This window comes from Petaurus breviceps, unplaced genomic scaffold, assembly GCF_028583685.1.
Source record: "Petaurus breviceps papuanus isolate PSGF00001 unplaced genomic scaffold, PetGlider_PUasm1.0 185, whole genome shotgun sequence".
Classification (NCBI taxonomy): Eukaryota; Metazoa; Chordata; class Mammalia; order Diprotodontia; family Petauridae; genus Petaurus; species Petaurus breviceps.
In genome coordinates, this window is record NW_027185797.1 from 16,712,256 (window position 1) to 16,738,886 (window position 26,631).

A 26,631-nucleotide genomic window follows, 5' to 3' on the forward strand; every position below is an offset into this window, starting at 1 on the left:
CGGCTTTGAAAAACCCAGATGTTGACTGGGTATGGATGTAATGGTTGGACAGTTTGGAAAGCTGTCTACTTGATCTGTTTCTGTCTTGATAATTCTGCCTGTATACTTTGAAGTTTGGGGTGTTGACCTTTTCCCCTGAACAAGGTAAAGGATATATGTCTGACTGATTAAAGTAAGCTTGTTAACCCATTTTGAGTTGCTTTCCTTTAACAAAGCAGATCCAAGAACCTGTATGGGCAACAAACCCTGAGGACACGCTTGGGGTGCTTGCTGCTACATGTGTGTGGAATAGATGATAGGATATTTTAAAAACGATTAATGCATAATCTTTGGGGCCTTCCAGAGATAGATTGCATGGCCTAGGGGAAAGAGCACTGTATCTGGGGTGTCTAGGTGGTGCAGCAAATAGAGCACCGGCCCTGGAGTCAGGAGGACCTGAGTTCAAATCTGACCTCAGACACGACACACTAGCCGTGTGACTTTGGGCAAGTCACTTAACCCCAATTGCCCTCCAAAAGGAAAAAAAAAACTGTATCCAAAGTTGAACTGCCTTTCTGTCTCAGCTCCTACACTTCCTATGTTTTCTCCATCTTGAGCCTCAGTTTTCTCATCTGTAAAACACTGGGAATGGACTACATGACCTCTAAGGAATCTATCAGCATTGGATCTACAACCCTATGAGCTTTCCTTTTGTGATAAGGCTCAAGAAAAGGTGGAAATCAACTGTGGAAAGGCCTTAAGTTTTTCTCTTTCCTTGAGATTCTTGCCTTTACACCCCCTAGGAAAATCGTCTAATTAAAAAATCTGGAGATGGTTAAAAAACAGGGGGAAGTTGTTGGGGTGTAGTCTCTGAAGAGCTTCGTCTTTACCATAAAACAGTGTGCATTGCTTTAATAACTCTGTATTTGGTTTGTTCAGAGAAAAATGATTGCTGGTCTCCAGTCAATCCATCCAGGCTTCCTGAAAGGCATAGTTAAAAAAAAAAAAAAAAGGCTAAATAGAAATACAGTGGTGCTGAGTGAACGATCAAGTCTTTCTTTTATTTCTTTATTTGAGCCTTCACAAACGATTATTGCCAGATGCTGTCTCCGGAAGTAGAAACAAAAAGTTGGGCATTGACAGTTTGGCAATTAAAATGGCCAAGTTGGCAGCAGAGCGCACCCTCCTCCGCTAATATATTGCATTTATGAATGAAAGGGAACGGCATCCCAGTGGCTTTCCTCTTGAACCAGCTCATCTATTACCAGGCTAATGATTTTCCGTCCAGGCAACAGCAAAGGCAAAGGCCTATTATAGCGGCTGCAGAAAGTTAAAAAGACATTATGAATATACAACCTCAGCCCTGGCTTTTACCAAGCCTTCTCCACTAGATTGCCTGATGCCAACGACAAGTGTTTATTACACTTAATAATGTTTACATAATTCTTCCTGGAGCTCATTAGAGCTGTCAAATCTCAAGCACCCCCCACCCCGTTTATCTCTAAAGACTTTACAGTCAATAGAGCAAGATAGATTGTGCCCCTGCTCCTGTGGCATTTTCTGGGGGCTTTGCAGAGGCGCCAAGCCAACCTGGCCTGTGTGTCTCCTCGGCTGGCATGGCAGACTTGGCAACCCTACGCACTGAGGGGCACGTCGGTTCCAGGAATGGGTTTGGGGGGATGCCCGGGCGAAATCCTGCTTTGGGCGTGGGCTCACTGACCGGGTACCTCCAGCCAGCCAGACTGCCAGGGCAGCGCAGCACCCTCTTCGTTTGGCCGGGACCCAGACTGGGTGCTACTGTCGGGGAGGTGGCAGAGAGTCGGGACTTGCTCGAAGGCAGGGTAGCGGGCTAGCTCCCACCACCGCCGCAGGAGAGGGTGCACAGCTGCCAGTCTCGGGCGGCGGCAGCAGCAGGCAGTGGCAGCCTCAGCAGTAGCAGCCGGAGAAGCCTGGAGCGCGTGGCAGAGACTAGCAGGACCACCCCCACCCCCTCCCCAGAGCTGCTCGTGCTCAGCCTCAGTCCGGGGCGGGGCGGGACAGGGCGGGGCCGGAGGACCGAGGGGGCGGGGAGAGGAGGCTCCAGCTGGCTCCACTAGGCAGCGGCGGCAGAGGCAGCGCAGCGGGCCGAGTGAGCAGCAGCTGCCCGGGGCAAGCAGCCGGGCAGGCGGGCGCGCTCCCGGGGGAAGCCAGCCGGCAGCCCAAAGGTAACGCGATGGGGAGCGCGGAAGCGGACTCGGATGGGCTTCGCGGGGAGCAGCTGGGACTGGCTGCACGGGGGAGTCCCCCGGACGGCTCCGGGTCACCACTGGGCAGCTCTCCACCCGGGGTCGCCCAAGGTCCCCTTGGCGCCCAGCTTTGTTCTCCTCCCAGCGGGGCGGCCGAGGGCGTGGGCTGGCAGTTATGGATGGGGCTGTCAAGTTACGCTTCGCCGAGCTGAGCCTCCTGTGAGTGGTGGCCGGTGGCACCTGTGAGCCTCCTGCCTCCCGGACGCGCGTCCTCCCTCCCCAGGGCTTCTGCCCTGCCCCCGGCCTGGGGAGAGCCACCAAAAGTTTGTAGCCAGGGCTTGGACAACAGACCCGGGAGCAGAGGCTGCTCACATAACCCAGAGTTAGAGAAATAGCAAAGTAGGCATGGGGAGCCTGGTCCCTGGAGGAGGGACTTCTCCAGCCTGGGCTTGCAGAAACCTGTTTTGGCAGTGGTGGTGTTTTCTGAGGTTAAGAATGTCCAAGGATGGATATATTGATGCGGATAATGAATGGCGAGGATCATAGGGTTTGGGAGTGACCTTAGATGTTCTGTTGGAGAGCAGGAGGTTAAACTTTGTAGCATGTCCGAGATGGGAAAGAGCCATTTTCTATCACTTTTCACTTCTGCCCAATTCAACAAACATTTTGTGCAACGTCTCCTATAGTTGGAGATGGAGAGCATCAGAGTTAGACTTGCCTTCAAGTCCAGGCTCTGACACTTACTGGTTGTGTGACCCTGAACAAGTCATTTCACTGTGCTATGGGCGACGCTCTAAACCCTGCATACCTGCTTTGGTAGAAGGACTTTCCTCTTAAGGAACTCTCTATACCAAATAAAGTGCAAGTCTAGTAAAAAAAAAAAAAATAAAAAAACAGCAATATGCCAGACCGTACTTCGGAGCTGGTAGATACAGTAAACTGAATAATCTCTGAGCTTACATTCATACTCCTTGTGTTGTTTGGATTGAGGCACTTACCCCCCTCTGGGTCTCAGTTTCCTACTTGTAAAACGAAGAGGCTTGGATTTGATAACTTCTAATATCCTTTCCAGATTTAAATCTTATCAGCCCTCTCATTGTGGCCACCTCTCCTTCCCCAATGTTTATTGCTTTTCTCCTTACTAAGATGTGTCTCTGGGTCTGGCCAAGAGAGAAGTTTTGCCGGGATTTCCCGAGTCGAAATTGAGAGTGAATGAGAGATGATGGACCAAGGGCAGCCAGAGACTGCGCCTTCCTCTTTTAGCAGCCCTGTGCATATCTCAGGCATCTGGGGAGCCTTAGTCGCAGGCTTCTCTGTGTGCGCGCTTGTGGGTTCATGTATGTGTTGATGCGTTGAGGCTGCATACTGCCCACGGATGCATTGCTGTCTTCGGGGAGAGGAGCTGATGTGTTCTGTGGTCATTCCCAGGAGTCTTGGAGGGCAGACCATCACCCCCCACCACTCCACCCCCTCCCCGCCACGGTGACACAAGGAAGGTGGTGGTGGGAGGTTACAAACAAAAGAAGGGGCAGGCTCTGGGGGGAGCTCTGGTGTGGTCCTGTCACTTGGTAAAAGCCTGGATGAGTGGGTGAGGGCGCAGAAGGCAGACTGGGAAAGTACCCGTGGGTGCCAGTGTGACCGAGATATCTGTGAGAAAAGCCCAGAAAAGGGAAGATAGAAAGGTGTGTCGGTGAGGGCGGGGGTGGGGGTGGGTGGGGAGAGTCTTGGGGAAAGTGGAGGGGGGGAGGGTCTAAGGAGAGATAAAAGGACCAGAGGTCAGCGGAGAGAAGGGGAGAAAAGGAGAGAAGGAAGAGAGAAAAGAGGACAGGAGAGGTGGAGAGACAAGGGATGTGTGGGGTAGGAGAAAGTGGAGAGAGGAAGGAAAGGAGAGGGAGAAGGTGGGAAGAAGCTATCACAAAAGCATTCTGCCTGGTTGGTTGTAGAATTGCAAGCTACTTTGTAAGAGCTGTTACTATTAAAACAGCAGCAGCCACTGGGAGGAGAATCCTTAAGGAGCAAGAACATGGATTATTTGGTCCAAGGAGTATTCAGAGGATGCTATGGTGGCCTGGGGAACGTCTCCCAGGTGTATTGCAAGCTTCAGATCATCTCCTTTCACACACCCATCTTGCTGGGCTCATCCTGCCAAACTTTTGGCCATCAAAGACAGAAGGGAAACTCACACCCACCCAGACAAAATGTAGTGAGAATGAAGTTTAAATGAAGCTTTAAACAGGAGTAAATGGGTTGTGTAACTGCTGAATGTTTCTAAAGTATTGTCAGGGCTATAAAATAACCAGACAAAAATAAAGAGAAAAAAAAATAATTGTAATGAGGGAATGAAGGCTTTACAAGAACTTCAGTAATGAACACATAACAATTGATGGTATGATGCAGTAATTATTTTCGTATTTACGCCATTAACGATTGTAATTTAACGTTAATGTCTTGGTATTTTATTCCTTCTCATTTGCAGACAAAAGCACATCTGAGACATCATCAGGGAGTAATTTGGTAATATAAAGTCATGAATAGAAAACACTAAACTATGCTCAGAACTCTGACAACATGAAGCGGCAAAGCAAAATAACCTCATTTGCTGTTTATTATCTGTCTTTATAATTCTGTTTACCGTCGTTTGCATAAATGAATAGCTAAATTGTATATACCACTTCCCTTTTTGTAGGAAAAAATGCCTTGATGCTTACGAATCTGTTGGAGAGAGAGGGGTAAAAAAAACCCAACCCTGGTAGGTAATACTTACATTAAGCATAAGAAGATACATAAACTTTGTGGAAAAGAACACTTGTGCAAATAATCAGAATGCAAATTCAGTCTCCTTTAGGCAGCCTTTTCTTCCCTCATTCTCAAATAGTTTCTTTAAAAATATAGATGAGAGAATGGGCAACGCGCCCTCTCACTAATTTATTGGACAGAAGGTTAGGAAGGAGCTCTTTTCAATTTTCTTAAAAAATAAAAATAAAAGAACCAACCCAAACCAACAATAACAACAAAATGACTTCAAATTCCAAACTTTACCAAGAAGAGGAAGTTCTGTCTACATGAAAGCATGTATTTGATTTATTTATTGGAGAGGCAGAGGGAAAGAGGAATAAGGATCAGGGATTGTCCAAAGTTATTAAGGAGAAATTCTCCAAAATTAACATAGGAAGTTAGATAAGAGCTATATATTTGCTTTGGTTCAAGGGGGGGAAATTCCAAGAGGAATTTTAATTCATGACTTATGAACAATAATAAACATCAGATTGGAATATTTTAACCTAATTCATAGTGCTTTGACCTTAAAATGATTTCTCAAGACACAGAATATACAACATTTAAAATTACCCAGAACCTCTATGACAACAAACTCTCCAGAAGGACATAAAAATTTTCAATTATTTGGAGGTTTTCACATTTTTATTTCACATTCTATAGACAAAGCATCAAGATTATATGATTTTTTTTCAGTTTTCCTACAAATTTGTTGATATAAATGAAGGCCCAAGGAAATTCAGATGACTTTAAAAGACAGCCCCTTTAGATAATGCTACTCACACTCCCACATTCATTTATAGCAAGAAAGGCACAGATAATACATATAGGAAATAATATTTGTAGGGCATGGTAAATATGTTCCTCAAGGAAACCTGTGGTCAAATAGGAAAAATAATTTCATTTATTTTATGGTCACAAAATAACAGTAAGTGAAATCTGTAGCATTATTGAGCCAAGGATCTTTTGAACATAGGGAAGTCCTAGGTCAAGCCTGAAAAACAAAAAATATACTTTCCCCAAATCTCACAACTTTAAGATTCTAGAATTTCTCAAAGCATATGTTATCTTAGGATTTGCTTCGTTATACTCTCAGAAAAGTGCTTATAAAAATGTCACTCAACAGCATGTATTCCATTTTAAATTGTACTCTACCAAGGAGGCAGGGCCAAGAAGGTGAAATCATGTGGCCATTTTTTTAAACCTCTTGCTAAAATGGAAGAATTTGCTTAGGTATCCTGTATATTAGAAACTTGTCAATGCAGTCCCTCCTCCCTTTTATACAGAGTCCCATTTTTTTTACCTTTTTTTTTTTTTTGGAGGGCAGTTGGGGTTAAATAACTTGGCCAAGGTTACACGGCTAGTTTTTTTGCATGGGTGTTAAGTGTCTGAGACTGGAACTGAACTTGGGTCCCCCTGACTCTGGGGCTGGCACTTTACTTACTGCGCCACCTAGCCAACCCATCCCATTTTAATGTAATGAGAGGAAATGACATTGACATATTTGTAAGTCTTTGATTAGTGAGTTCATATTTTCATTAGAGGCAGCAGGGCAGCTAGTTTGAGACCTATTGCTAATCCAAGGGCTAGTAACTTTTGTGTGTTACTGATAACTTTGGCAGTCAAGGGAAGCATATAGACCACTTCTCAGCAAAATGAAATAAATAGGGTTACAAAGGAAACGAATTGTGTTGAAATATTATTTTATATATGTATATATATATATTTGTGTATATATGTATGTGGATATATACATACACACATACACATGCATACACATACACAAGTTCATGGACAACACGTTAAGAACTTCTCAGAGTCAGACAGAAAAGACATTGGATAACTAGCTAGCATTTATATAGGTCTAAGATATGCAAAGTACTCTATATCCTCTACAAAGTACTCTGTAGTAGTTTTTATTGACATCTCCATTATACAGATGAGGAAACTGAGGCCCAGAGAAGTTAAGTGATGTGCCCAGGGTCACACAGTGTGTAAGTGTCTGAGGGAGGATTTGAACTCTGGTCTTCTGACTCCCAAGTTCAAGGCTCTATTTACTGTGCCATCTAGATGTGGATACTATTTAGTATCAAATATGTATATAGTTCTAGGGGAAGGTGAAATAGGTAGGTAGGGGAATAAATCAAAGGTGCCACAGTCATGTTGGGGGGAAATAAACAAGGAAGATAATGTATTATTTTTGAATTGAATGATAAAGGACAAAAATGAGAAATAATGGTCTAATAGCTATTTGAGTAATAAGAATAAAAATAATGGCAAATGGCATTTATATATTGCTGTAAGATTTACAAAGTTCTAGACATCTCATTTGATGCACACAGCAACCCTTTTGAGGTAAGTAGTATATTTCAGGTCTTTTTATTTCTACTTAGTAGATGACCAAGTGGAGACCCAGCAATTAAGTGACTTGTACAAGATTACATAGCTGGAGTATATGTATGTTTACACACACACAATACATATTTTCAATATATGTATATACATACATGTATACACACATGATGAAACTCATTTTGTATGTGAATTACCATCATCACTTTAAGAACAAAAAACATTTGCTCTTCCAAATGGCTTTTACCTGTTCTTTGAAACAAGTTCCACTCACTTTAAAAACTAGGGACACAGTTAATAGGCAAAAAGCACAGTTAGAAGTTATTATTCTCTTGAAAAAAAGAAATGTGCCAATTGTCTTCCATGTTGAAACAACAGATTCTGGGACATAGGGCTGTCACATTTGCCAAATTAAGAATACTATGTCTGGTTTTAGTTCCAGAAAAAATAAAATGAGATTAAGTAGGGCCACTAAAAAAGTCAATTCAAATAATCATTATTCTTCAACAGCTTTGTTTGTTTCTTTGCCAGTCAGGCTCATTTAATCACAATCTAGGCAGAGAAATGGCATTTTTAAGCATGGAAAATGGTCAAGGTGGCTTAGACGCTGTTGAAGATGCTGGGCAGAATGAAAGGCAGGTTATTTGCGTGAGGTTAAAACTTGATTAGAAACAGCAAGTTCACTCAAGAATATGTTTCCTGCTCATCCATCTGCAGCTGGGCTTGTGACCTAAACCACGCACAGTTTGCTCTGGCTGTTAGCACGGGTCACTTTCTGTGTTATGCATTTGCATATTTACTTGGCTACTGGGACTTCGTGACTTCAATGTAAGCATGTCAACAAAGTTCAGGAGATTTCTAGGTGAGGTCACTGGAACTCTAAAGTCCAAAAAAGTAGAAATTCCAGCTTTCATGTCATAGGAATTTCTTTTTAATTTTCCATTTGAAAATCTAAGAGCTGTGAGTACACAGGAAGAATTCAGTTGCTGATATATTTCATATGGAGCCCCAGACTTCAGTAGTCATTAAGTCCAACTGGTATTTGACCATCAATAACAATTTCCTTCTACAAATATCCCCAACAGATAGAAGCTTACCCCCTGCTTGAAGACTTCCTGAGAAGTGGACCCCACTGACCTGAGCCACCCATCTGTTAGGACATTTTTTTTTTTATGTCAAACCTAAATCTTCCTTCTCTTTGCTCCCACCCTTGGCTCCTCTTGGTCCAAGCAGAATGAATCCAGTACTTCTTAAAAATGACAGCCTTTTAAATATGTAAAGAAAGCTTTCATCTCTATTTCCCCTAGGATCCCAAGTCTTCTTTTGGCTAAACAGCCCCAGTCATTTCGTTTTACACCTGTGTGGCATATTCTTTTTTCCTCTCATCAGCCTACTTACCCTTTTCTAAGTGTTATCTTTATCTTTCTTAATTTGTGGTAGCCCTACAGTATTCCAGTTATGGCTTGCTAAGGCAGGGAGTGGTGGAAAAATTCTCTCCCTTACTGTATACTCAATCAGTATTTTGTGTTTGTGGCTATAAAATTGTACCTTGACCTTGATTCCAAGCTAGTAATCAAGCCAAAGCAAGGCATCCTTGATGCTAAAACTGTAGGGCCAAAAGGAAATCTAGCAAAGAAAATATCATGAAAACTGATCAAATGGTTGGGGATTGTTCTGAGAGAAACATTTATTCACTTTGTGAAATCACTTCTTAAGTTTATCAAATACTTGCCCATTGAATAGTAATCTCATCTAAACTGGGAGAACTAAGTGGGAGGTAACCCTCTCCCTGGGTGGTTGTGAGATTTTTCAACAAGAATTAAGTGGCCCTTGGGTGTCAGGGGCTGGTGATAGACAAAAATGAAACATTCCCTGCTGGTGATATTCTTATAAATTAAATGAGGTAATGTATGGAAATGCTTTGTAAACCAAAGTGCTTTATGTATGTTGGCTTTTCTAGCTTTGACACTAACCAAGTAGAGAAGTCGAAGCGTGGTTTCAGTTTCTTCTATTTTAAAATAGCTTAGTTGGTTCCTTCCAGCCTTATAGCTATGCTCCAATGATGATGGTGATGGTGATTCATTCATTCTGCATATTTACCAAATACGTACTATAAACACATTGTTATCATGCATGTAATACAGAAATGTTTCGAGTTTTCCTTGCAAAGATTCATTCAGTGAATATGTCATGCACGTATTTTCTTCCCTCTTTCCTTGGAAGGCCATCACCAACACCACCATCCTTGTGATCACCCAGGCTCATAATGTGGATCATCCTTAGTTCTTCATTCTTCCTTATTCCAAATCCAGCCTCAGAAACTTACTAGCTGTGTAATTTTGGGCAAGTCACTTAACTCTTCTGTGCATTAGTTTCCTCATCTTTAAAATGGAAATACTAACATCTACCTCCCAGGGGTGATGGAGAATAAAATGAGGTAATATTTATAAATTGCTTTGGAAACCTTAAGATGCTGTGGAAATGCTAGCTACATATACATATATTTGTGGTGTGTGTATATAAATATATATTTAGATGTACATGTGAACATATATTCAATTTCATTTTAATTCAATAAAGTTTATTAAGAGTTTATTATATTCCAGACACTGTGCTAAGTGCTAAGGACACAAAGAGGCAAAAAATAATCCCTGGTCTCAAAGAGCTTAAAATCTTATGAGGGATACTTGACATTTACTAACTGTGTGACTTTGGGCAAGTCACTTAACCCCAATTGTCTCACTTCCCCCCTCCAAAAAAAAGCTAATCAGGGAAACAACATGCATACAAAGCAAACTATATACAGATAAATTGGGAATAACAAAAATAGAGGAAACCCTGGAATTAAGAGGGCTTAGAGAAGGCTTCCTAGAGAAAGTAGGATTTTAGTTGGAACTTAAAGGAATCCAGGAGAGTGTTCCAAGTGTGAGGCAGCCAGAGAAAATGCCTGTAGTGAAGACGTGGAGTATCTTGTTTGTGAAACAGCCAGTATAACTGGATGGAAGAATGTGTGTGTGTGTGTGTGTGACCAAGGTAGAAGACGACTAGAAAGGTTTGAGGGGGTTAGTTTATTAAGAACCTTGAATGCCAAACAGCATTTTATGTTTGTTACAGGAGGTAACTGGGAGCTGCTGGTGTTCTAAGTACAGGGGGTAACATGATCAGACCTGCTCTTTAGGAAAAACACACTTTAGTGGCTCGATGAAGAATGAATTGCAGTGGGGAGAGACTTGAGGCATTCCCACCCACCATCAGACAGTTGTATTAAGCAAGGTGAGGGTCCCACCAGAGGGGTGATGGATTCAGAGGAGAGAACTGGACATATTTGAGAGGTGCTATAGAGGTGAAACCAACAGGGTACCTTATTGGATGTGGGGATGGGTGGGTGAAAGATAATGGGGAGACCAGGTTGACTCCTAGGTGGTGAGTCAGAAGGACTGGGAAGATAGGGGCTCCCCTACAGTAGCACACACATGTACACATATATACACATATGTATATTTGTTATCTAGTCATTTTAAGTCGTGTCCAACTCTCTGTGACCCCTGTTTAAGATTTTCTTGGCAAAGATATTGGGATGGTTTGCCATTTCCTTCTCCAGCTCATTTTACAGATGAGAAAACTGAGGTAAACAGAGGGAAAATACTTGCCCAGCTGGTATCTGACGCCAGATTTGAACTTGGGAAGATGAATCTTCCTGACTTCAGGGCCCAACTTCTATGCACTGTGCTCCTTAGCTGCACTCTCTCTCTCTCTCTCTCTCTCTCTCTCTCTCTCTCTCTCTCTCTCTCTCTCTCTCTCTGTCTCTGTCTCTCCCTCTCTGTCTCTCTCTCTTTGTCTCTGTCTGTCTCCACATACACACACATAGTAATATAGATATTTGCATATACATACACACATGATCAGAGGCCAAGTCTTACTAATTCCGTCTGCCCCATATTTCTTGTTATCACTTATTATGTATGTAACTAGCTCCAGCCCTCATCTCCTCTTGCTGGATCATTGTAGTAGCTTCTTTGGGTCGTGCTTCATACAGCTAACAGAGTGATATTGGTAATGCCTTGGCCAGACCGCGTTCCTGGCCTGCTGGGGGCTGTCTGTTTTCTCTTGGACCAAATATCAAAGTTCCATGATATTGAAATCCCTTTACAACCTGTTGGCTCCGCCAGTTACCTGTCTGGTGTTTTTTACCCATTACTCATAGAACTCCCTGCTGTCTACAATCCCAGCAGACTGACTTCTCCTAGCTTGTGACATCTTATTTCTTGTCTTCACATGATTGAAGAGGCTGGAGCTCTTTCTGATGTTTGGAATATGCTGATTTTTGTCTCCAGGATTTAGAATCCCTAGCATGCTCTTAGCTTGCATGCCACCTCCTACATGAAGCCTTTCCTGATTGCACCTAGCTTCTAGTGCCTTCAGGCCTTGAATGACTGTATTTGCTTTGCATATATTTTGTATCCACGTGTATTTCCTTGCAGGCTCCTTGGGATTATAGAGACTGTTTCATTATTGTATCTACCAGTCTTACGTATAACTACTTAAGAGCCTCTTATGTGCCAGGTACTGGGGCTGCAAATATAATACATGAAAACAATGCTCACTCACAAGGAGCTTATGTCCGAATGGAACAGAAGAAGCCAATATTCCAATTGCTTCTCCATAGTCCCCAGAACATAATCCATGCTTGTTGATTGATCTTAAATATCCAATCATAGGGCTCCAAAAGGTTGTGCTCTCTTTCCCACACAGGTGCAAAGGAAGGCACTGCTTTGGTGACCCTGTAATTTACGAAGAGAAGGAAGACCCAAGAGTCAATGCCCTTTTGTCTGATGGGTATTTCTTCTGGCTTACTGACTTTAGGGGGTCTAGCCTGGTGGCTAGAGCACGGGATACAGAATCAGGAAGACCTGAGTTTGACTATGGCCTCCAACATTTGCTGTATAACTGAGCAAACCACTTCATCTTTTAGCTATGGTTTCCCTATCTGTAAAAATTGGATGATAATCATACCTCATAGTGTTGTAGTGAGGTTCAAAAATATACATATACATATATATATATACATACACATGTGTGTATGTGGGTGTATAAACCACACTTCCAGTCTTAATATTTTATATAAATGCTAGCTGCTATTATTAATACGACTAATAATTTCTATACTCATTGTGAAGCCACTTCGGGTAAAAGCCACCAGTCTTGCCTTCCTTCCTTATAACAATTCCCTACCTGTGATCAAAGAAGTAATGTCCCTTCTTCCTCTGCACAGGGGATACCCAACATATGGCTTGGGTAAAAATGGGCATGGGGGAGCATCTGTCTCTGCTTCAGCCATCCCATTGTCTCCTTCTCTCTGCCTCTGCCACTTAACCTCGCCTCAAGAAACTCAAGAGAACGTTCTGGTCTGAGGCTGCAAGGGCATATGGTTTATAGGAAGTGAGGTTGCCGGATGGTAAAGAGATGCTGTGATGGGGATGGATTCCACTTGGCAGCTAGTAAGAGTTTTGGCTGAACCGTGAACCAGGCAAGGGGTTGGGATGGTAGTGAGGTAAGTGGTGGCCTGATCATGTGCTAGGTTACTAATATATGCCTGGGAGGCAGCATGGAGTAGAAGTTCTGGTATTGAATCAGAAAGGCCTAGGGTTCAAATCCTGCTTCAGACCTTTGGTAACTATGTGACCTTGCGTGAGATGCTGAATTTCTCTGAAACTCAGTTTTCTCCTCTGTAAAATGGGACTAATAATAGCACCTTCCTTATGGGGTTGTTGTTGTTCAACCATTTCAGTTGTGTCTGACTCTTTGTGACCACTTTGGACTTTTACTGACAAAGATACCTGGAGTGGTTTGCCATGTCCTACTCCAGCTCATTTTACAGATGAGAAAAATGAGTCAAATGAGGTTAAGTGACTTGTCCAGGGTCATATAGCTAGAAAGTGTCTGAGGCCAGATTTGAACTCAGGTCTTCCTGACTCCAGGTCTGGCACTCTATCCATTATGCCACCTAACCGCTCTTAGTTGTAGTGAAGGTCAAATGAAATTTTGTGTATGCACCAGGTATGAGACTGATACCAGTTTCTGGTACCCAGTCCTGCATAGCCAATCCATATAGGGGTGTGAGAGAGGGAAAGTAAAAGGAAGAGTCAGTGGATCACTGGTCTTGGTTATGAAGACCTGAACTTAAATATCATCACTAAGACTTTAACTTTATGAGTGTCTTAAAATCATGAACTGTTACCCTATATTTGTATCCCCGGCATATCATACAGTGCCTGTGTAGCAGCAAGCACCCCAAGCACGTCCTCAGGGTTTGCTGCCCATACAGGTTCTTGGATCTGCTTTGTTAAAGGAAAGCAACTCAAAATGGGTTAACAAGCTTACTTTAATCAGTCAGACATATATCCTTTACCTTGTTCAGGGGGAAAAGGTGAGCACCCCAAACTTCAAAATATACAGACAGAATTATCAAGACATTAAAGATCAAGTAGACAGCTTTCCAAACTGTCCAACCATTACATCCATACCCAGTCAACATCTGGGTTTCCACATCTGGGTTTTTCAAAGCCGGGGGACTCTCAACAACGGCTTCCCAGAATTCAGATCAAATCACAGAACACTTCTCAAAGTGAGTCCCAAAACAAAGCTACACATCAGGGCTTATATAGCCTTCTCCTGGCTCAGAGAATGTAACAACCTTATTGACTCACTGGCCAACCAAGAAGTATCTACTGAAAAACAAGCCTCCCTCCCCAGGCTTCAGGTGCACTTTAGCCTAGGGGCAGGGAAGATCTTCCAAATTTGCATTCTCATTACAGCCTGGTACATAGCAGGTGCATAAGAAAATATTTGTTGATTGATTGTGACTATAGACTAGTCACCTAACCTCTCTGAACCTCAGTTTCCTCATCTGTAAAAGGGGGATGATAATAGCACCCATTTCCCACGGTGTTTGTGAGACATCCCCAACATACTTTCTAAGCTATAAAGCACAATAATAGTGTCAGTTGTCATCTACTTTCTTCTTTTTTATTTCTGTATCCATCTACCTTCTCTCTATTCATTCTTCTGCTATAATTGAAGAAAGAACAATATCAACCCCAAGAATTCTTTTGGAATATTTATCAAGAGGCAGTATATCCTGGAGAAGAAGCTTTAGTGCCTTCTACCCACGCAGAAGCTCTGTTTCCTCATCTGGAAAATGGGGTCATTGATGCTTGCATTTTAACCTTGTAGAGTTGTTTCAAAAAAGGACATTGTGAAATTTGGAGTGCTGTAGAAACATGAGTGCCTGCTGTCAGTCATTCCCCAAGACTCTATTATCCATCTGCTATGTGATAAAATAAGGATTCTTAAGCAGAGGATCAAAGAGGTGATGTCATGTCACAGAGGACGGGGCTAGGAGTTAGGGTGACCTTGGGGGAATCACAGAATGGAGTTATAGAGAAATATAGAGGTCATCTATGAACTGTCTCTACAACATGCCCAACAAATGGCCATCTGGAAAGGGAACACACTGTGACTCAAGGGTAACCCTTCCAGTTTGGGATAACTTAATTGTTAGGAAGTATTCTCTCTTCCAGAACCAAAATTGGGCTCCCTATAACTTTCATGCATTGGTCCTAGCTCTACGGAATTAATTTTATCTCTCCTCTGCTCTATTGAAGCTGTCTACCTTTGAAAGACAATGATCTTGCCTTTTGAACTCACTAAATCCCATTCTTACAATGATTCCCCACATGTCATGCATGATCCAGTGACTCTGAGCTCTTACCGCTCCTCGAAGATGACATTCCATCTCCCAACTCCTGGCATTTTACTGGCTATGCCCCATGCTCAGATATCTCTATCTTATCTCCACTTTCTGGCTTCCTTCGAGATTCAGCTAACTTCCTATCTTCTTCAAGAAGCTCTTCCCAGTCCTCCTTAATCATTGTCCTTCCATCCGAGACTACCCCCAGTTTATTTGGTCAATGTTTGTACATGGTTGTTTATATATTGTACCCCCGTTAGAATGAGAGCTTCTTGAGGGCAAGGACTATCTTTTTCCTTTCTTTGTATCCTCAGCTAGACTACTTCCTGGAATGTCGTAGATCTATTGACTTGACATGATTTCCAGTGTCGATGTCTTTCCTAAAATGAGGTACTCAGAACTGAATGTTGTTGTAGGAGTGCCCAGTGGATCATCCAACTTCTCACCCACTCTGAACACTTTACATCTCTTCATAGAAGTCAGAGAACCTGGGCCCCAGGTGCTTCATCTGAAATACAATGAGTTTGGACTAGATGACCTCAGAGGTCCTTTAGAGCCCTAAAATGTTATGATTCTATTAGTGGAGAATTCTTTTAGTAGAGACCATGCACATTTTCATGAAAGATATTTGAAAATGGAGAATTTCTCTCAGTGAGCATCTGAAGGCTGGAGCTTCTGCTGAGACCTTTCTTCTGGGAACTTCTGCGGAGACTTTTCCCTTGGGAATTTCTGCTGAGAACTTCCAAGAACCAGGCTGAGGGGTTACCATGAGTGAGAGAGGAGGATCTCTACTTGAGGGAGTCTGTTCTATTGTGAAGGCTTGCGAATGTGGGTGTTCACTGCATTAGCCATGTGTACCAATTTCATGGCTACTTTAATAACTTTGGCTTTCTGGTTCTGGGACTTGGTTTTCTGGTATTGAATAAAGGCTTTGGTTCTGCCCTCCAAAAAAAAGATATTTGAAAATGAACCATACCATTTTACAATGACTTGAAAGATGTAGAGAATATAAAATTCTACTATATTTGTTTATTATAAAAAGGTATTGATTTGGCAGAGCAAAGTCCTTCCTTTATAGACTCTTTGCCAACCAAGTGACACCAACCCATACATCAAAGTTGTTCCAGATTTCTTGAATGATTTAAGAAGAGAATTGCCCCAGGTCAACAACTCTCTGATCATAAATGTCATGTGACACATAAAGCAAGGAGGTCACTCTCCAAAGTGGTAAAGGAGAGCCAGTACACCAAGTCACAGAAGGGATCATTGTGGATGATAAGGTTCTCTGGATTTTCCTGTTTTCAGATGACATCAAACATCTAGAACATTTTCGAGCCTCCTGGAAGAGATCTGTAACTTCTTCATCTTTGACTTGGCCATTGATTCACCAAGTGAATGAATTATCCAAATTACAGCTTTCATTTGGATGGACAACATTTAGGTCTTTTCCCATCAGTCCCAGAAAGGTAAAAACAAAGTTCTTGGCATTCTAAAACACTTCAGTATCATATGTGTGTGTGTATAAAATCAGTGGGAATGACATTAAAGAAGAAGCATTAACACCTGCACACTAAAAAAACAGGACCTTTCCATCTGATTTGCAGCAGAAACTTTCCCTGTGTGCCGTCTTTCCCTTGAGAATGTGAGCTCCTTCAGAGAACAGGGATTGTCTTTTATTTTTTTTAATTTTTTAATTTATGGAATAAAACAAGCATTTCCATAACATAGTATGATAAAAAAGATGATTGCACATGAAATTGCAGATCTATTATGTACAACTTGCTATTTTTTATGTGATATAAAATATATGATAAATATATGATGAATGCTAAAATTTTTAAATATATGATAAAATTATCATGTAAATTTTGTGAACAAAGTACATTTGCCTTAAAATTCTGGTCTGTGTTTTGGGCAGAGGAGGAATATGGGGTTAGGATAGAGCACTCAGTTGTACGATGACAGCCTGCCTGGTAAGGGAATGGGACCAGATGGTGGCAATGCTGTGAAGCAGAGAGCAGGTTTATGGTATGTCCAGGCCCAGACCCTTAGGTGGGGCAATTTATAATTTTATGGGAAGGAGATGGTCCTGAGTAAATAGGTTATAGCATATGTATGAAAGACATTTACTTGCTAAGGCATGGAAGTCTAGATGTTGTTAGAGTGTTAGACATGGACTCGAGAAGACCTGAGTTTCAGTCTTTAATCTCAGACACTTAAAAGCTATGTGAACCCTATGAGCATTTCACAGCCTCATTTTCCTCATCTGTAAAATGTGGATAATAGCACCTAACACCCAGAGTGGTTGTAAGGATCAAAAGAGATAACATATAAGTACTTTACAAACCTTAATACAGTATATAAGTGCCATATATATATATATTATATTTGTTGCATGTTATATATATGTATATACATATATATACACACACATCTATGAAGTATGTTGTTCATTTGTGTCTGACTCTTCATGACCCCATGGATCATACTGTCCATGGAGTTTTCTTGGCAAGGACACTGGAGTGCTGTGCCATTTCTTTCTCCAGTGGATTAAGGCAAACAGAGGTCAAGTGACTTGCTTAGAGTCACACAGTGTCTGAGACTGGATTTGAACTCAGGTCCTCCTGACTCCAGGCTCAGTATTCTATCTATTGAGCTAATTGCCCCAACATATATATTTTATATATATATATATGTATATATATATACACATATTATATATGTGAATAGTTATTATTATTGTTATCTATGAGATCTTGAGAAAATTATATAGATTACCTTTTTGTTTCAATTTCCTCATAAATGAAGGGGTTGGATTCAATGACCTCTAAAGTCCCTTTCAACTCAAAATTAATGGTCCCACGACTTTATGAATTAGTCATCCATATTTGCAGTTTGGGTATGGGCAGCTATGTCATGGGTCTCTTCCTTAATGTGTCCTCTGAATAATTTGCAGGTGTATCAGCTCCCTTCTTTATTTATAGGTGCCTCAATCTGAGCATTAGATCAATCAGCCATTAAACCATTTATCAGTCAATCAATAAGCAACAATTAAGTACTTCCTAAGAGTTAAGCATTCTCTGTGCTGGACCCCGAAGAAAGGATTATGAAAATGAAATAGTCTTTGCCCTCAAGGAACGTACCAGCGTTGGGGGAAAGAATATGTCTCCATGTGAGAATATGCAAATTCAAACCAAGGCCATGTAGTGTCTCAACAGTGGGGTACAGCAGGGATGACTTCCTGTAGGATATGACCTTTGAACTGGACATTGAAGGAAACCCACCAAACAATGATATAAAAAGTAGGTTCATCAGAAATATCAAGATCATTGTTAGAAAAGTTGAATTGTTTTAATTTTCTTTGTCCATATTGCTGTTACAGACACATATCTGAGTACTTTTCTGTCTCTGTTGTTTGGTGCTAGACTGTAGGTAGAATTGATATTTTGAATTAAGGCTTCAAGACTGATGGTTGGGGAAAGAGTAAAGGAGTTTCTTGAAATGGTACCAATTGGACCCTCAGGCAGTCAGCAAGTTTTTATTGAGCACAATCAGGTGATGCCATAGTGCCTAGAATGCCCAGCCTGGCGGAAGAAAGACAGCCCTACTCCTGAGTTCAAATCCAGCCTCAGGCACTTACTAACTGTGTGACTCTGGGCAAGTCACTTTCACCTTGTTTGTCCCAGCTCCTAATCTGTAAAATGAACTGGAGAAGGAAATGGTAAACCATTCCAGTATCTTTGCCCAAAAAAGCTCAAATGAGGTGACAAGGAGTCAGACATTGACACAGACAAAAATACTAAACGACAAGATATGCAAGGTGTCCCAAAAAACAGAGCAGTTTGAAGCTACTAAGAGTTATGAAGGTTTAAAACTGCACTAAGACTTTTGAGTTACCATATGTACAAGATTAATCAACAGAAGGAAGGCATTCATCTTAAGAGGAATTGGGAGATGTATTTTGAAGAAGATAGGGGAGACTTGAAGAAAGCCCTCAAGGTCAGGGCTTTTCATAAAGATGGGAAGGGAGATATCCAGGGATGGGGGATTGGATACCCTTTGAAGGCCCTTGTAGTTTTCAAATTCTGTAAGTCAAAATGATATACTTTATATTATAATGAGCCCCAAATCTTGTGTGAATGGTTAAGGATGTTCCTGGAATTCTCTACTTGGCACTAAATGGGCCTCGATTTCTGAGCTGCATGCACTTACACCCACTTTGCCTTGAGCAAATATGCACAGCCACATTCAGTAGGCTTTGGGGGCTGGGTAGCATTTGTAGGGGTGGCCCCTGGATCATTAGACCTATTTTTAGATGTTTATTTGAAAAGAAAACAAAACAATAGATTTTTCCATGAAAGACCACAACTGGATTGCTTTGGTAATATGCCCCACATTTCATTTTAAGTCATATTAAATGTTTCACTTAAACAATGACAACTGTAGTGTTCATTCTGATAATTTAATAATAAGGAAAAAAACCCTTTAATCTTGAGCAGCTGGCTTGTTTCTTGCTTCCATTATCAATAGATTTAATATTAAGGTTAAAATACACTTCATTGAAGCATTTTGATTAAAGATGGTGGGTGATTATGTGAGTTTGATATGAATTTCTTATGTTTTCATATAGTGGGTTGTGTGTGTGTGTGTAAAAACAACTGAGTAAAGAATGAAATGACTTTTCTTACCTGTGTAGAGACATCAGTGATTGATTACAGAGTGTCACTAATGAGGAGGGCAAGGGGTAGCTCCCCATGAAACATTTGGAGCTTTTTGGTAACTGCATCCACTGGGGTCATTGGTAACAGATGTATGTGATGACTTCCACCTCTGGGAACACATTTGCTATCCAAGCCTGGCCAGATGATCTGAAAACTCTATTGATCAGCCAGCTATAAACCTTTGGCCAATGCGGCAAGTGGTGGATTCATATAAAAAAGCCCACCACAGGTTGGGTCAGTTGATTTTCTTTGTACTGCAAACACCAATGGTATGAAATAGATAAATTATTGAATTTTATACAGGACAGCCTCCTAGGACGAGGCTCAACCAAGTACAGGCATACCTTCCTGCAAGAAAATTACATTATTAAGGAAAATGCTGAGTTCCTGATTCTTGGTTTCCACTTCCACACCATTTGGTTGACCCTGGTTAAAGTGCTTACGGGGTAGTGACATTGTCTCCTTCATTTACCTTGAAAATCAGGAAAACAATGCTGCCATGGTACTATAAGTATTTAACTTTGTTTCCATTTGGGAAACAAAACAAAACAGTATACTAGGAGGTTTAACTAGGGTAGGAGTGATGGGCTTTGGCCCAGGGGCCCCTCCCAGCCCTGCCCTTTATCCTCTGCTGAATTCAGTACAACAGCGATCTTTTTGTGTCCCAAGATCTTTATGCTCTCCTTACCTTAGTTCAAACGAATTATGTGTATGTTTCTTGCCACTTGTTCCAGGCAAAGTCAACAAGTCAGCAGCAGACATTAATTAAATGCTTGCCATGTACCAGGCACTGTGCACCCTGACCTCAAAGAGCTTTATGCTCTAGTAGGGTGAAGACAACATATTAAAGGGAGATGAAAAGTTAAAGGTGAGGAAAATCTGGAGAATCTGGAGCAGAGCCTGGAGAGGAACGAAGACACGGCTGGCCCAGATTACCAGGTGTTGCTTTGAGTTACATTTTTGTCTGGATTTACATAGTAGTCAGCATACTATTAGATAATTTTCTGCCATGTTTGGAAGAGTCTGGGTAGACAATTTGCATGGTCCAGGCAAAAATAGATAGGAAGTTTGTCTCATTGGTTAGAAGCAACTCTGTTACTTTGAATAGACAAGTATAGTGTGTGTATGTGTGTGTGTGTGTGTGTGTGTGTGTGTGTGTGTGTGTGTGTGAGAGTACAGAATTATTCTAAAGCAAATGAGGACTGGGAGGAACTTTTTGGGCTAACTAGTTCCAGGAGCATAGGATTTAGACCTGTGCAAATCCTTTTTACAGGTGAGGAAGGTTCTGTCTAAGGTCACACAGGGAGCAAAGATTAGCTACTCTCTGTCTTGTGCCAGACCATAAAACACTTCCATTTTACCAATGGAGGAACTGAAGTCACATGCTGAACAAAGATCCCACAGAAAATTTTTCCAGGCCATGGACTAGACACATGAACACTCTTACATTGTGCTATGGAACTCATGTTCTCCTCTGTGTGGGGGACCAGGTTCAGAGAGAATTCAGTAAGGAATCCAGAAGTATTCAAGGGCAATCTGAGGCTGTCAGTTTTATATATTTATAGAGTGATTTTAATAAAGGCCACATTTCCTTCTTTTATGCTAATATGTGATTTGGGGAGTTGGAGGAAGCCTGCGGTCAAAAGCTTAGATGGCTCTCATTCTCATGACTTTGAATGAGGATCCTTTGAGTAGTGGGGCCACTGTTGAGATGCCATTCAAAATGTGATCAATGCTTGGAGCCTGGTGTGGGCAGCTGAGAGGAAACAGTGCCTGGAGATTTGGAGTATAGTGAAGTACTAGATCTGAAGTCAGGAAGACCACAATTCAAATCCTGTCTCAGACACTTCCTCTCTGTGTGACCCTGGGCAAGTCACCTCTGTGCCACATTTTCCTCTTGTGTTAGTATTGCCTGACCAAGATGAAAGTGAAGCTATCCCTCCCATCAAGAACCTTGCATTGTGCTGACTGATGCACATAGTCAATCTTCTTTTCCTTCTATTCTTTCCAGTTTAAAGGTCTTTTAATGACTATGTAATGAGTTCACAAATTAATTCAAAAGGCCTCATTTTCTGGCTTTCCTATCTAAACTTTGAAGGAAAATAATGTGCTAATATTAAGGCTGAGGGGTGCATACTTCTATCTGCTTTTCAAATCTCTGAAATCATTCTTGGTAGATAAGGGCCATTCAGTGAGTGTTGACTGGAGTGGAACTCAGGAGAGACCTGAGGTCAGGTTAGCACAGCCCCAAGCCTTTGTTAAGTACCTGGCTCATGCAATGTCTCTGTGAGCCTCAGCTATGAAATGGGGCAAATACGACATGCAATACTCACCCCGGAAGATTGTGTGGAAAGCACTTTTTCAACCTTAAAGTTAGAGAAACATTATCTACTATTATGCCAGGATGGTTTTATTGCCCATACACACGAGTCTTTCTTTTCATCTCATCGAGATCTTCAGAGAAACATAAATATTCCTTTTTTCCATTCCTGTCTTGGCCGTTAGTCCAATATTTACTGAATAATTGTTACTGAATTAAACAGTTCCATGGGAGCATATATTTTTTATTTTATTGAAGGCAGAATCTCAAAAAATCTTATATATAAATTCAAAAGACAACATACATTCAAATAATTGGCCCAGTGTAACAGGCCTGAGAATTTATGTTTGATCAGCATCTTATAGAGGAGTCCGAGCATATCATGCATCAGCTATTGTAAATGCCTGTGTCTTAGCAGCCAACTGAGCAGCATCTTTATGAGTGGTGGCATCCGCTTACTGTAAGCACACTCTTATCAAACCTCGGCATCTGGCAGAGAGCCCTTCTCTGAATTAGGATTTCCCAGAGGGAATGGTGGAGTTCAATTCAATTCAACAAACCTTTATTGAATTTCTACTCTGTGCCAGGTACTGGGCAAGGTCCTGGGGGTGAGAGATGTTCCCTGCCTTCTAGGAGTGTGTGTTCTATTGGAAAATCCTTATGGTTGTAGAATTCTTATAATTTTCTCTATGACATTCCATCTACAAAGTAAAATCAGAATAGATTATAACTGCTACCTACGGTAAACTTCAAAATGTCCTTCACTCACCTTTTTTTCACCATCCTACCCAAGTATTTCATGCAATAGCACACCATTAGTGTGTATTATAGTGTTTTAAAGCTTGGAGATCTCTTTGCAAGTATCTCATTTTATCCTCACAACAATCCTGAGGGGTAGGTACTATCATTAGAAACTGAGGCAAACAGAGGTTAAGTGACTTGTGCAGGGTCACACAGCTAGCAAATATCTGAGACTGGGTTTGAGTATCGTTCTTCCTGACTCCAGGCCCAGTACGCTATCCACTGAGCCAATTAGCTGCCCCTCTTCAGAGATCATCTAGTCTAATATGTGGAATTTAATATAATAGAACCAGTTTATGCTTTGAGATAAGGCATATCACACATATTGAGGAATATCTATTTCCAGACTCTTATCGAATCCTTTTCCTTTCTTTCTACTTTTTATGGGGTTTGCACTCCATTTTGTCTTCCTGGGCTCTAATGATGCATCAGAGTTTATCCATTTCTCAATGGAGCAAGATTCCTGAGACAAGCTTAACTACAAGTAAAGAGGCTTGAGAATTTCCCCAGATTTAAGACAGTTAAAGAAATTATGAAAATAATAGAACTGAGCATCCAGCCAGGATATGTTTTATCTTTGATGTTTCATTGATGAATAACTTCTTTTCTCATGGGAATCATGGAAAGACAAGTGTTATAGCTTCATTGATTTAGAGCTTAAAGGAAACTCCAAGGCCTCTAGTCCACTTCCATCAATTTGCAGATGAGGAAACTGAGTTGCACAATAATAAGGCAGTAAATAGAATTTGAACCCAGTCTCCTGACTTCAAATCTAGCACAGTGCATCTTCAAAAGGCAGGTTATATGAAGACCATTTGTTATTTGTAATTGAAAGCTCTAACCGAATGACTATAAAAAAATTAAATTACTTTACCTTTTTGGAGTTTTTAAGAGCCATTGTAGAAAAATAAGGGCTGATTGCATTGCAAATTTCGGAGGACTATTTTACCTTCCTTGTACTGCTTAGCACTCTGCTTATCATCTTGGTGAAGAAGGATGGGCTAGGTGGAGTGATCCTGTTAGCCCCAAACCGACTTGAATGCTAATCTTATAATAATGGAATATTTCTTCAACTGTTTCTCTTCCTTTTCATATGAATTTACTGGGAAGAGTTTGTAAAGTAATGGGTCCCCTGAGAAACAGCAGATGCTCTTTCTAGGTTAGACTGCCCTTAGTTGCTGAATATTCTATATACCCATTTTCTGTAGGGTTTTCCTTATCTGTCAGGTTTCTAAAGTGCCTTTCTTCTCAAGAACCCAGAGCAATTTGTTTCTCTTTATTTCTGAAAGTAAAATTGATTCAAATGAAACAATAAAAATAAATCTTTAGCCATGACGCCAATATATCGGAAGTGCTTGGCTCCCAGTGAAGTGCCCTTGCGCTCCCTTGAGATGCCTCTGCCCCACCACAGCCCTTCCAAATGGCAGACTTTCCATCCTTGGCATTTGTCTTCTCTCTATTCAGGCACTGCCTAAATCTGTTAGCTTTTAGGTTCTCATATCTGTTCGTTCCTTTGTCAGGTTATTGCCTAGGGGGAGGGGAGAGATTGGAACCTGTCTAATTTCATATTTTTACATTAACCAAATCTACCTAGATAGTTTCATAATGGTTCTATTTTAGGAAATTTAATCAAAGGTGGGTTATTATAATGGTTAGAACATTACTTAATGGCTCTTGCTGAAGTCTAAGGACCACATAGTCACCTCTTTTAAAAAATGATTGGTTTTTTAAAAATACTTTACAAATACCAAATAAAATGACATTTCCATTTACATGGTTTAACATAAGAAGTTTATAAATGGAACAAAGATCTCTACTGTTTACATTTGTTTTTAAATATGTGATAAATTCAGCATGAAACTTTCAGAGCTGTCCTACTTCTCTGGGATTCTTTCTGGCCTACCTTCTGTTCCCTTCTGTTCATTTTTTTTAAAAGAGAAACTTGAGATATACTTTTTTCTTTCTTTTCTTTTATCATCTCAAAGTCAGAGTCAAGATGGCAGGGTGAAGAAAGCACTGAGCTGAGCTCTCCCAACATTTCCCTCCAAATAACTTTAAAAGAGCACCTCAAATTGAGTTTTGACATGGAAGAGTCAATAAAAGGTCACAGTGAGACATTCTGAGAGATGTCACAAGGGGAATGGAAGCTGACCTGAAGCCCACACTCATGAAACACCAGTGGTGGGACTAGATGATAGTCACAGAAGCAGCACCAACTTCAGTAGCTCCTAAGTCAGAGACAGTAAGAAGACCTGGAAACTGGTCAAAAAGAGAATACAGGGGACACCTTCTCTAGCACTGGATGAAAGACCAGACACTGGGAAGTTCATTACATAAATCTTCTTCTAGGTCATGGTTCAAGGGTGGAGAGGAGCACCTTCAGTCAAAAGGGAGCAAGGACACTAAGAGATACCGGTTTGGCAACTCCATTGCCTGAACTCATTTCTTCCAAGTCATAGTTCAAGCATGGAAAGGGGCATTTTTTGGTCAAGGAGGAGCAGGAGCCCTGAAAGACAGTATCACTTTTGGTCACAAAGGATCAGGGACCCCCGAGGAACAGTATCATTTTCCATCCCAAGGCATCAGGGATCCTTTCAAGATGAGAAAAAAGTATCAACCAGGAGAACAGTGACTACACCTTTCCCCTGATCTCACTACTTTGGAAACTCTGAAAACTTCCAAACCCCCAGAAATAGCTCTGAAAACAGCATTACAAAAAATATTGAAACTTAAGACTGCCCCATCCCCCACATATTGGGAACAGAGCTCAATTTTAACCTAAAACTCAAAATCAAGAAGTAGGCTGGGAAAATGAGCAAGTGACAACATAAAGAAGCTAACCATAAAAAGCTACTATGATGATAGAAAAGAGCAAGGCACAAACACAGAAGACAAAGTCAAAAGAGCTACAAGTAAAGCTCAAAGTAAAATACGAATTGAACACAAACCCAACAAGATTTCCTAAAAGAGCAAGAAAAATGATTTTCAAAATTAAAAAAAAAAGTGGTACAAGAAAAATTAGGTAAGGAGATGAAAGAAAAGGAATAAATTATGAAAAGACAATTGCCTCTATAAAAGAGGCATAAAAATACTGAAGAAAATAATACCTTAAAAACAGAATTAGCCAAAAGGAAAAAGAGGTACAAAAGCTTACTGATGAAAATAATTTCTCAAAAATTAGAGTTGGGCAAGTGGATGCTAATGATGCCATAAGTCATCAAGAAACAATAACAGAAAGAAAAAAGAAGAAAAATAGAAGAAATCATGAAATATCCAATTGGAAAAACAAATGACCTGGAAAATAGATCAAAGAGAAATTATATAAGAATATTGGATTACCTTGAAAGCCATGATGAAAAAAAGAGCCAAGGCATCATAGTTCAAGAAATTTTCAAGGAAAACTGCCTTATGTCCTAGAACCAGAGTGTAAAATAGAAATTGAAAGATTCTATCAATCACCACCTGAGAGAAATCACAAAATGAAAACTCTCAGGAATATTTTCATTTTAAGTCATTATACTAAGCATGACAAGTAATCATCATTTACAATATGGTGCACAGACAAAATAAAAACTATGTTACAAATGTGCTGTTATAAAGCAGTAATTTTTTTTCTGGTGCTTCTTTGCTTTCTCCCTAATTCAGTGATTTTGGAATTTGATCTCTGCCTTTTCGAAAACCAGCCTACTCTTCTGGCAACTCTTGGTT

General features: G+C 40.9%; 1 protein-coding gene across 1 annotated transcript in view; it reads left to right on the forward strand.

Annotated features, from left to right (window-relative positions):
- The first annotated feature begins 2,073 nt into the window (after window positions 1–2,073).
- RARB (retinoic acid receptor beta) overlaps window positions 2,074–26,631 on the forward strand; it is an 802,273-nt gene continuing 777,715 nt past the window's right edge. Inside the window, exon 1 of the mRNA XM_069088506.1 lies at window positions 2,074–2,183. The gene's annotated coding sequence lies outside the window, so the exon portion shown is untranslated. The remainder of the gene's footprint in view (window positions 2,184–26,631) is intronic.